The following is an 11,678-nucleotide window of genomic DNA, read 5'->3' on the forward strand; positions in this document are numbered from 1 at the left end:
TGAGGTTGATGCGGCTTAGGATACAGAGGTGAGTAATGAAAATTAACATTGACTGGGGGTTTATGAAACAGCTATGTCAATTCATTTTATCCTCATAACACTGGAAGGAAGGTACAATTATTAGCCCCATTTCACAGGTGAGAAAACCAAGGCACACAGAAGTTAGTAATTTGCCAAGGCCACCTGGCTGGGATTAGGTTTAAGGTCTGGCTTTAGAGCCTGTGCTATAACCACTGGGAGGAGCTTAGTTTAGTGGAAGGACAAGTATTCAACAGAAAACTGTCACACGATGTAATGTGGGCTCCACGTGACGCCGGGGCAGTGATTTAATCTGTCTTGTCCTCTGCTACATCACAGCGCACAGTGCCAGGGAGGTGTCCAGCAACAAATCTTAAATGATAGAACAGAAATATACGGAGACTGTTAGGGGAGAGAGTTGTAAACTCAAATGCCTATAAGCCTGGGCAGGTAATAAACATGAGTGGTGCAGAACTATGGTTTATTCTTCACTTCCATAAGGAAATGTGCTATTTCCCATTTTCCTGGTGACACCTAGCCCTCTTGGTCTAGCTTTCATTTCTCCTCCCTTTTACAGGGACAGGAGTATGAAATAATGATTCTTTACTCTGAGAAAAACAGTTGCAAAAATATAATACGAATTGTAGCTAACACTTTTTCAGTGTTGGGAATGCAATAGGAAGAGGTGGGCACTGTAAAAAACTAAGGGTATGATGCTGGGAGGGATTGGGGACGGGAGAAGGGGATGACAGAGGATGAGATGGATGGATGGCATCACCGACTCAATGGACATGAGTTTGAGTAAACTCCGGGAGTTGGTGATGGACAGGGAGACCTGGTGTGCTGTGATTCATGGGGTCGCAAAGAGTTGGACATGACTGAGTGACTGAACTGAACTGAACAGATGGGCCAGCCACTGTACTGAGTTCAGGGTATACAGTTGTTTTAAAAAGTTGGTCTCTGCTTTCCTGGATCTTAAGTGCAAAAGATAGGCATGAATTAATCTATCTGGTACCATAAAGAAACAGACACATGCACACTGACACATATAATAATAAACTTGGATAAATGCTTTAAAGAAAAAGTCAGAGGAATGAGAGAACATATAACAGTGGTGTCTGATGTGGCTTGGCAATCAGGGAAGGCTTCTCTGAGGAAGTGATATTTGGACCTGAAAGAAGATGTGAAGGATGAATAATAGCTAATTAGGAAAGAGATGGTGGGTTGGGAGTTAGGAGAGCATTTCAAGGGAGAAAGAAGAACAAGAGCAAACATCCTGGGGTGGGAGTGAGACGGACCTTTTGAGAAGAGGTGGGAGACTGGGGTGCAGTGAGCCAGGGTGCATGGACCTGGCTGTGCTTGGAGAGTGGGAAGGGCCTTGTAGCCTGTGCTGAGAAGTTCCGGTCTTTATCCCTGGTTGTAAGCAGGGGAGTGCCAGAGTTAGCTTTGCACTTTAAAACATCTGCTTTGTCAGGGAGGTGGAGGATTGATGGAAGGGAGGCAAGAATGAGGGCGGGAAGACAAGTTATGAGGCTGGCGAGTTGGACACGTGAGAAATGATGCTCGGTTGGACTCCAGTGGTGTTAGTGATGGAGCAGACTGCCTCCCAGAAGTGAGGGGAGAGTGGGTGAAGGAGAGGGAGGAGGAGGAAGGGAGGGAGAGGGGGCCACACCAGACAGCGAGGGAGAGGGAGGGAGAGGCTGCAAGGAAAAGAAGGAAGAGACAGTGAGGGAGAGATGAAGATGCAGAGAGAGACATGGAGAGACAAGGAATGGATGTATAGAAAGACAGGCGGATAGAGAGACCCACAGTGATTATGACAGAGATTGCTCAGGCTGGGAGGGTTGGTGAAAGGGGGCTTGGAGTGCCTGAGACCCCACCTGCTCTCCCCCACTGCCCATAAGAGTGTAACTTGTCCGCTGGTCCCTCCTGACTTTTCTAGACTCTTCATCCCCGAAGCCTTTCCTGCTCAGCACACCCCCTGCAGCTCCCGGACCAACACGCCTCTGCAATCCCTGCCATGCTGTGCTGCCGCTCAGGCATTACCTGTCACCTGCAGTTCTGGACTTGGATTACCTCATGGGCAGGGTCAGTTTTCTTCCTCACAGAGGAAGAGGAAGGAAATCTTAATCTTTCATTAAGACCTCACTGCAGGGTGTGTAGTGGGTCCTTGAACCTAGACCTGGATGCATATCGCAGATAAGCTCACTACTGTGTATTCATCAGGAATTTTTTTATTGACATCAATATAAAAAAGCTCAAACTAGCTTAATTTTTAAAATTGTATTTATTTTTAATTGAATGATAATTGCTTTTTAATATTATGTTGGTTTCGGCCGTACGTCAACATGAATCAATCATAGGCACACAGATGTCCCCTCAGTCTTGAGCCTCCCTCCCACCTTCCACCCCTTCCTACCTCTCTCTAAGTTGTTACAGAGCCCTGTCAAACCAGCTTAATTTTTTTGAAGGAATGTATTGAGTCATAAGTGGAAAATATGGAAGTTTGCTGAACTTTAGGCCTGGCTGGATCCAGGAGCAAAAAGTACCCGTCCCTTTCTACCAATGGACTCTGCTTTGCTTTGGATTAGCTGCATTCTCTTACAGGCTTTTATGGCATCATAAAAAGATGGGCATCCTTGGATGTATCCTAATAGGTTAGTAACTTGAGCTAAAAAAGAAGTTTGGCTCTTGTTGGACCAGCCCTTCTTGTGTACCCATCTCAACCAAACTCACCAGTTTGCACTGGATTTTTGAAGTCAGCCAAAAATGTACCCATTGGTCAAGTGGGGCTCAGGGTCCAGCGATGGAGCCAAGAGGAGGAGTCAATTCCTCCCTAACCACTTGGACTATGAAATAAGGTAGACCATTTACCCAAAGGAAAGTTGAGATTCTGTAGCAGGAGGAACGGGAATAGATGCTGGGCAGGTAAAGCTAGCACATCTGGAAGCTGAATTCAGCCCATGGGATGCCAGTCTGTTAGTCCTCTCTTACAACCAAGTCTTATGTTTTGTTTCATTTAAAAATTATTTATGTAATTTAAAAACCAGACTTAATTTTTTTTTAGAGCAGTTTTTGGTTCACAGAAAAATTGTGCATAAAGTAGGGAGATGTCCCATATCTCTTCTGCCCTTACATGAGTGAATCCTCCCCCATTCCTCACCAGAGTGGGACATTCGTTACAACTGATGAACATGCACACACATTATCATCATCCAAAGTTCATATTTTTCATTAGCCTTCGCTCTTGGTGGTGCACATTCTATGGGTTTATTCAAATATTTAAGGACATTATCCACATTATAACATCATAAAGAGTATTTTCCTTGCCCTAAAAATTCTCTATGCTTCACCTATTCATCCTTTCCTTTTCCTAGCCCCCCTTTTTAAAGATTATATTTATTTTTAATTGGAGGATAATTGCTTTACACTATTTTGTTGGTTTCTGCCATATAGCAGCATGAATCAGCCATAGGTACATGCATGTCCCTTCCCTCTTAAACCTCCCTCCCACCTGCCACCCTGTCCCATCCCTGTAGGTCATCACAGAGCACTGGATTTGAGGTCCTTGTGTCATACAACAAATTTCCACCAGCTATCAAGTTTTAAATATGGTTATGTATATATTTTTTTCCATTTATTTTTATTAGTTGGAGGCTAATTACTTTACATCATTACAGTAGTTTTTGTCATACATTGAAATGAATTAGCCATGGATTTACATGTATTCCCCATCCCAGTCCCCCCTCCCACCTCCCTCCCCACCCGATCCCTCTGGGTCTTCCCAGTGCACCAGGCCCGAGCACTTGTCTCATGCATCCAACCTGGGCTGGTGATCTCTTTCACCCTAGATAATATACATGTTTCAATGCTGTTCTCTTGAAACGTCCCACCCTCGCCTTCTCCCAGAGTCCACAAGTCTGTTCTATACATCTGAGTCTCTTTTTCTGTTTTGCATATAGGGTTATCGTTACCATCTTTCTAAAGTCCATATATATGTGTTAGTATACTGTAATGGTCTTTATCTTTCTGGCTTACTTCGCTAAAAGCTTTTGCACAACAAAGGAAACTATAAGCAAGGTGAAAAGACAGCCCTCAGATTGGGAGAAAATAATAGCAAACGAAGCAACAGACAAAGGATTAATCTCAAAAATAAACAAGCAACTCCTCCAGCTCAACTCCAGAAAAATAAATGACCCAATCAAAAAATGGGCCAAAGAACTCAACAGACATTTCTCCAAGGAAGACATACAGATGGCTAACAAACACATGAAAAGATGCTCAACATCACTCATTATCAGAGAAATGCAAATCAAAACCACAATGAGGTACCATTATACGCCAGTCAGGATGGCTGCTATCCAAAAGTCTACAAGCAATAAATGCTGGAGAGGGTGTGGAGAAAAGGGAACCCTCTTACACTGTTGGTGGGAATGCAAATTAGTATGTATATGTTTTAATGCGACTCTTGCAATTCGTCCCTCCTCGCCTTCCCCTCATGCCCGCAAGTCCGTTCTCTGTTGCTGCTTTGTAGACAGGTTTGTCAGTATTCTCTCCCTAGAGTCCATGTATGTAAACGTGTTAATACAAAATATTTGTCTTTCTCTGACTTAGCTCACTCTGTAGAATAGGCTTTCGGCTCAGCCACCTCATTAGAACTGAGTCAAACAAGTTCCTTTTTATGGCTGAATAATATTCTTTTGTATTATAATGTAGCACAACTTCTTTATCCATTTATCTGTCAATGGACATCTAGGTTGCTTCCATGTCCCAGATATTGTAAACAGTGATGCAATGAACATGGGACTATACGTGTCTTTTTCAATTTTGCTTAACCACCCCCCTTTGAATGTCAAAAGTACCTTGTGTATGAACTATGAACAAACACTGAACTCTAGTTAGTGACATCCCTGCTGAAGTTCTGGAGTGAGTGACACTCAAGAGTGTCACTGTGACATGCATCAAAAATTGAAATGAGTTGATGACTAGAGAGGAGGATGGATAGATATGTGTTTAAGCGAGGAGATATAAATAGTGGAGTCTAGGTCATGGGTATATGAGTTTTCACTGTGAAACTCTTTAAATTTTATGTATCCTTGAAAATTCTTGTGGTGATACATAGGAAAAAATACCTTGTGTAAAGTCTCTTGGCCAAGCAGTTTATTGCAAGCTATTGTTGAAATCAGCACCTCCTGGTGGTATTGCAGCACTTTAGACATCCAGCCTGCAGACATGGTACAGAAGACCATTCCTTCCCTGCTATTAGGCTGTCAGAATGGTACCTGAGTTTCCCCCTGATTATCCTGGCTCTCTGCTGCCCTTGGCCAGCTCTGATAGGTCCCTTACCAGTCTGTCTTTGTCTGAAGCCTCTTGTTTGCTTTCCTTGAGGTTCTAAGCAGTGGTGGTTTTACTCCACAGGCATGGCTTACGGTTGAGGACATCTCGGTGAGCTGCTGAGGATTCATTACAGCACTGCTTATAATAGCCATGCGCTCAGTTCCTTGAGGGGCATGTCAATTCTCATGGAATTTGGATAAAGTCTTTTATTTCTTGTCAAGTGGTCCGGGGCTGCCAAAGAGCAGGGAGAGAATATTTCCACAATTGCGTGTCTCTCTCCCCTATGGCTCTGTGGGGGAAAAAGGTAAATTTCATCAACAGGAGATGAGTGGCTGTGGATGAGGGAAAGGAAATGGGCCTTTGTCTGAGAGGAAGGGACATGAGAGTTACGGGTATGTGTGCGTGTGTGGGTGTTTGTCCTTGTGTGCATGAACATGTGTATATAAGCACAAGCATTTGTATGTGTGTGCATGTGTGTGCATGCCTATGTGATGTAACTGCACATGTGTATCTCTTCATATATGTGTGTGTTCACGAGTGTATGTGTGCACATATAGGTATACATTAGATTGTGCTTGTTAGATTGAGGGAGGGCATGTGCATGCGTGTTTGTGGTGGAATGAGGGAGGTTGAAATTGATCAGGATGTTGAAACAGGAGAACAATCTTTTCTCTTGTTCAGAGAGACCTACAGGACTGCTAAATAGCCTTTACGGCTCATTTTGCTTCTGTCACCTTACCTGACAGAAGTGAGGTGAGGGAGAGAGAGAAAAGAGGAGGGGAAGGACAGGAAGCGAGGGGAGGACTGAGGAGAGGAGAAAAGAGAGAGGAGATGGAGGTAAGAAACAACCGATCTGTCTCGTCAAAATGACCTCTTTCTTATCAGGTGGGGAAACACGTGACAGCAAAAGGTAAAATAAGAAGTCGTATCGGAGGGTGACATGTTGTGATTGTCAATACTTAAGCATTTAAGTGATCTCTGGGAAGTGGCTGTTTCATACTCAGAGGCTGCGCAGGATCTTATTCCCCTTCCTAACAGATCCTGATTTCCTTTCAAAGAGCGATCCTCTGATGTATTCTCAGAAGGAGCGTGAATTCAGGAACTTGTCACCCCTTTACAGAAGCAGAAGGGGCCAAATTATTTGAATTGGGACAGTGGGGGCCGGTCAGCTCCCCTAAAGTTGGTTAGTTAGATTCTGTCTGCTGCGGCTTAGAATCTTGAATGAGTGGAACATGGGCAGGAGAGATGGATTTTACTCATCTCTGTGGGGCCAGCCCAACAGGACTCATCTGCTCTGGGGACATTTCTGTGATTCATGTTTCCTGCTCATTCCAGATCTATGACGTCTTGCTTCTCCGTGAATACTCTAGTATCTCCTCACTCCCATCTTGTGGCAGCATTATTTACAATCTCCAAGATGTGGCCACAACCTAATGTTCATTGATAGATAAATGGACAAGGAAAATGTTATATATATATATATATATATATATATATATATACATACATACATACATATATAATAATGGAATGTTATTCAGCTTTTAAAAAAGAAGAAATTCCTGTCATTGTGATAACATGGATGAATCTGGAGGACATTAGGCTGAATGAAATAAGCCAGTTATGGAGAGACAAACACTTCACAATTCTTCTTACATAAACAGAGCAAACTCATTAAAGCAGAAGTAGAATTGTGGTTGCCAGGAGCTGGGGAGTGGATGGGAAGGGAGAGTTGCTACTCAAAGGGCATAAACTTTTAGTAATGCCAGACAAATAAATCCTAGAGGTCTTATCTTTAACATCGTGCCTATGGTTAACAATATTGTATTATACACAAAATTTGTTAAAGGGCAGATCTTATGTTAAATGTTCTCATGCGCTAAGTCACTTCTGTTTCCGACTCTTTGAGACCCTATGGACTGTCGCTTGCCAGGCTGCTCTGTCCATGGGATTCTCCAGGCAAAAATATTGGAGTGGGTTGCCATGCCCCCCTCCAAGGGATCATCCCAACCCAGGGATCAAACCTGTGTCTCTTATGTCTCCTGCATTGGTAGGTGGGTTCTTTACCACTAGTGCCACCTGGGAAGCCCAAATGTTCTTCCTACAATTTAAAAATAATCTCCTAGAGACAAAGATGGTCTAGATGAAGCTCTGTAATGATGTGAGGAGTACTTCTCAAAAACACCCCTAAGACTCTCCCTTTCATTTAAAAGATACACATTGATCAGCCAAAGATCTCTGTTCTCATTACAGTAGCACTTCACAATTGATAGGACTTTTAACAAAGTACAAGCATATCTTGTTTTATCTGCTTTGCAGATACTGCATTTTTAACAAATTGAAAATTCATGGCAACTCTGCATTAAGCAAGTCCATCAGGGCACTATCTTTCCAACTGCATTTTGTCACTTTATGTCTCTGTGTCGCATTGTGGTAATTCTCAAAATATTTCAAATTCTCCACCAAGCAAAAAGATTATGACTAGTTGAAGGCTCAGGCAATGGTTGGCATCTTTTAGCTAAAGTATCTTTTACTTAATATGTTTTTTTAGACATAATGCTATTGCACACCTGATAGATTGCAGTATATTGTAAACATAACTTTCATGTACACTGGGAAATAAAAACATTTGAGTGACTCACTTTATTGTGATATTTACTTTATTGCTATAGTCTGGAACCAAATCCACAATATCTTCAAGGTATGCCTGTATAGCCACATAAATCATTCTATTTTAATCATCATTATTCTGTGAAGTGACCAGGGCTTAATTAGCTCATTTTGCATATGGGAAATCTGTGGCTCAGAGAGAGGAAGCAATGTGCCCACAATGACCTAGTGTTTGAGAGCTGTGGGACCCACAGAGAGAATTCTATCCAATCGCCCCACTTTACCGATGAGAGAATTGAGATCCAGAGAAGTTAAATGATATGTCCATGACCACACTCTGCATTAGAGTCAGAGATGGAACATAAACACAGCTGTACACCTCAAAGCTGAAGCCATCCTCAGCACAACTGAGAATTGGGTCCAAAAGAGACAGTAACAGTAGAGTTACCATGTCTGTGTGCTGTATGAATAAAGTTCCCAGATGTCATTTTCCTTTGATCTGTGAAGTTTCAGAGACAAAGAATTCTCACACACTGTGTAACACCTAGAACATTCTATGTACTTAAGCTGTGAAACTAAAAGAGGAGAGATGGTTTGAATAGTCTTTCCAGCCAGCTAATCATGAGACCACCGCCCCCCGCCCCACCAATCCTTGAGCTTTTTCCATTCCCAATCATTGCCAAAAAGTTCAATTTTCTTTAAGAGCCTTAGAAATAGTCCTAAGAGGGAGACATGGGGTATTAAGAGCAGTGAGAGTGAAGATACTTACCAGAATCTTCCCCGCAGGGATAAAACATTGAAATGTACAGAAGCATGACTCATCAATGTCTAGATAAGGCCAGTACTGCTAGGCAGCAATGGGGTCAGAAGAACAGCTAGAAAGGACAGCATGCAGGCCATCTAATGGCTGGACCAGGCTAGGTGGGGCAGAAGAATGATCTGTCCTGTTCAGGGAAATTTCATAGTGTCCTGAATACCTGAGCACCGAAGGCTGCTTTCTCCGGAACAAGGTTGCCATCCCAGGGACTCTGCATTACTGATCTAAGAGATCAATTCGTAATGTAACATCTGGTTCTAGTGTTGTTCTGCCTTTCTCTTTAGTGGTGCTATGGGAGGAGAAGCTGCTGGAGACTTGAAGAGAGAATCAAGTGCTTTTGCCCAGGCTTCCCAGGTGAGAGTTACCCAGACACCTGGCTGCTAATTTCTAAAGACAGCAGGTCCCTTAGCTTCCTTAAGAGATACATATGAGGCTTTCCCAAATTGATAACTTCTGATTCTGGAAACAAACACCATAATCTATCAGTGTGGTGAGATTTCAAACTCTGGAGCCAGATGGAACTGGGTTGCAGAGGCTTATGTGACCTTGGCTGAATCATTTCCCCTTTTTGTGTCCCAGTTTCCTATAGGTAAAGCAGAGATCAATACAGCGTCTGCCTCATGAGGATGCCATTGAGATAAAGAAAAGAATCTAGTATTTCCTGTGCGTGTATACCATGTGCATGATTCTTGCTGCTTGTACTATTATTAACATAGTATTTCTTTTTAAGCCGATTCAATTAGAAATACTTCTATTTAAAAATTAGATATTTAAAATTAATTTTTAAATTAATTTTTATCACATGTAGTCATACTAGTCTCTCTTGCTTTGTAAAGAAGGAAATCATTTAAGAAATCAAGGGGAAACACCAATAGAATTCTAGCTAGTATTGTAGCCTGCCGAGGCTCTGAGTCCTTTTTGTTGAAAGGGGAGGTTAGCGTTAGAGAGACATTGAAGGAATGCTAGTGCCCACTTGGGACTTTTTCTTGCTGCAGTTGGAATGATGGGAAAGGGATTGATCCTCCCTTCAGTGATTCAATGTCGTTTAATATTGGGTCTAGGGATCTCTAAAATTATCTTTTCCATAGTGCCTTGGTTTGTCAGGCTGCTACAATAGAACACAACAGAGTGGGTGGCTTATAAATCACAGAAATTTATTTCTCATAGTTCTGGAGGCTGAGAAGCCTAAGATCATGGTGCCAGCAGATTGGATATGGTGGCTGGTGAGACCTCACTTCTGGTTCATGACAGAGCCCTCTCATTGTGTCTTTATCCGATGGAAAGGGGCTAGGAAGCTCTGTGGGGCCTTTTTTATAAGGGCACTAATTTCATTCATGAGGTTTCCACCCTTGACCTAATCAATGTCAAAGCTCCTACCTTCTAACTCCTTCATCTTTTAAGGTTAGTATTTCAGCACAAGGTTTGAAGTATGGGTACAATGGTCAGACCATAGCATCTTTTGTGACTGTATTTGGGGAAACATTGTGATGATGGACATCTTACACAGTGCTTGACCTCACCTATAACATACACTCAACAAATGTTTACTCTCTTTTCCTTGCCCTTTTGTTCTCACTACTTAAAAAAAATTATTTATTTTAATTGGAGGCTAATTACTTTACAATATTGTGGTGGTTTTTGCCATACACTGACATGAATCAGTCACGGGGGCACATGTGTCCCCCACCCTGAAATCCCCCTCCCACCTCCCTCCCCAACCCATCCTTCTGGGTTGTCCCAATGCATTGGCTTTGAGTGCCCTGTTTCATGCATCGAACTTGGACTGGTCATCTATTTCACATGTGGTAATATACATGTCTCAATGCTATCCTCTTAAATCATCCCACCCTCTTTTTAAGTGACTGTCAGAGGTTCGAATATGGTGGCAATATCTAATAATGAATACATTAAAAAAAATCATATGTCAGGGCTGATTTGGTATGTGGAAGGTGAAACTTTGTTATCAGTTTAAAATGCAGGTCAGAACCCATCTGCTATAGGGTATTTTCTGGTCTAAATACATCACTAGAGGTCAAAATGTGTTGTAGCAGGAAAGGGAAAGAAACAAAAATTTTGAGTGCTTCCTATGTTTTAGATTCTTTGCATACATTGTATAATAATTGCTCACAATTTTTCAAAATGGGAGGCTTTGCCCTCATCTTTATTAGATAATACCAATAGATATCAATTATGAAAAACTTGTTATATGATAGTGTATTGGCTATATCTTCCTTATTTTCTGTATTCTTGATGTTCTGACATCTAGGGCCTTGATGCTAGAGAGATGGCCCTTCTCAGGGCTAGCTCATTCCTAGAAATGGCCAACAGCTCTCTTTGAGTGTGCTTTTGATGTACACACCAACTAGTAAAGATCCCACACTCTCCAATCATTTCCTTTATCAAACTCTCACACACAGAACCAATGTTTCCTCTGCCTTAAATCACCCCAGAGCCAGGAACTAGATAGCTAGGGACTGCTACTAGAGTCCAGAGCCCATCAAAACTATTCAAACCATCCAGCTTTAAAGTTACTCAACAAGCATACCCTGCCTCATCCTTTCTTTCCTGCTAGCACCCCAACAGAGGCTCTGGGCTACACTCTGCCTTAACTCACCTCTGCCTCCTGGCTGAACCTGGTGCTTCACTGTGTTGGCCTGGCTCCTGTGAAGGACTCATCCTTCTAGGGATCTGTGAGTATGAACCTCTTCCCTCCTGATAGTCGCTTCCATATCTGCGTGTCTAACCATACCTCATTCAAACAAATCCTGGGAATGAACTTTAGAATAGATGGCACTCTGCTAAGGATTGTTTTGTTTTAAAACCTCCACCAATGTCTTCCTTTTTCAAGTAAACCCCAAAATAAGAGCAACGAGGCTTCCCAGGGCCCAACCCTTGG

Source organism: Odocoileus virginianus, chromosome 33, assembly GCF_023699985.2.
Source record: "Odocoileus virginianus isolate 20LAN1187 ecotype Illinois chromosome 33, Ovbor_1.2, whole genome shotgun sequence".
Classification (NCBI taxonomy): Eukaryota; Metazoa; Chordata; class Mammalia; order Artiodactyla; family Cervidae; genus Odocoileus; species Odocoileus virginianus.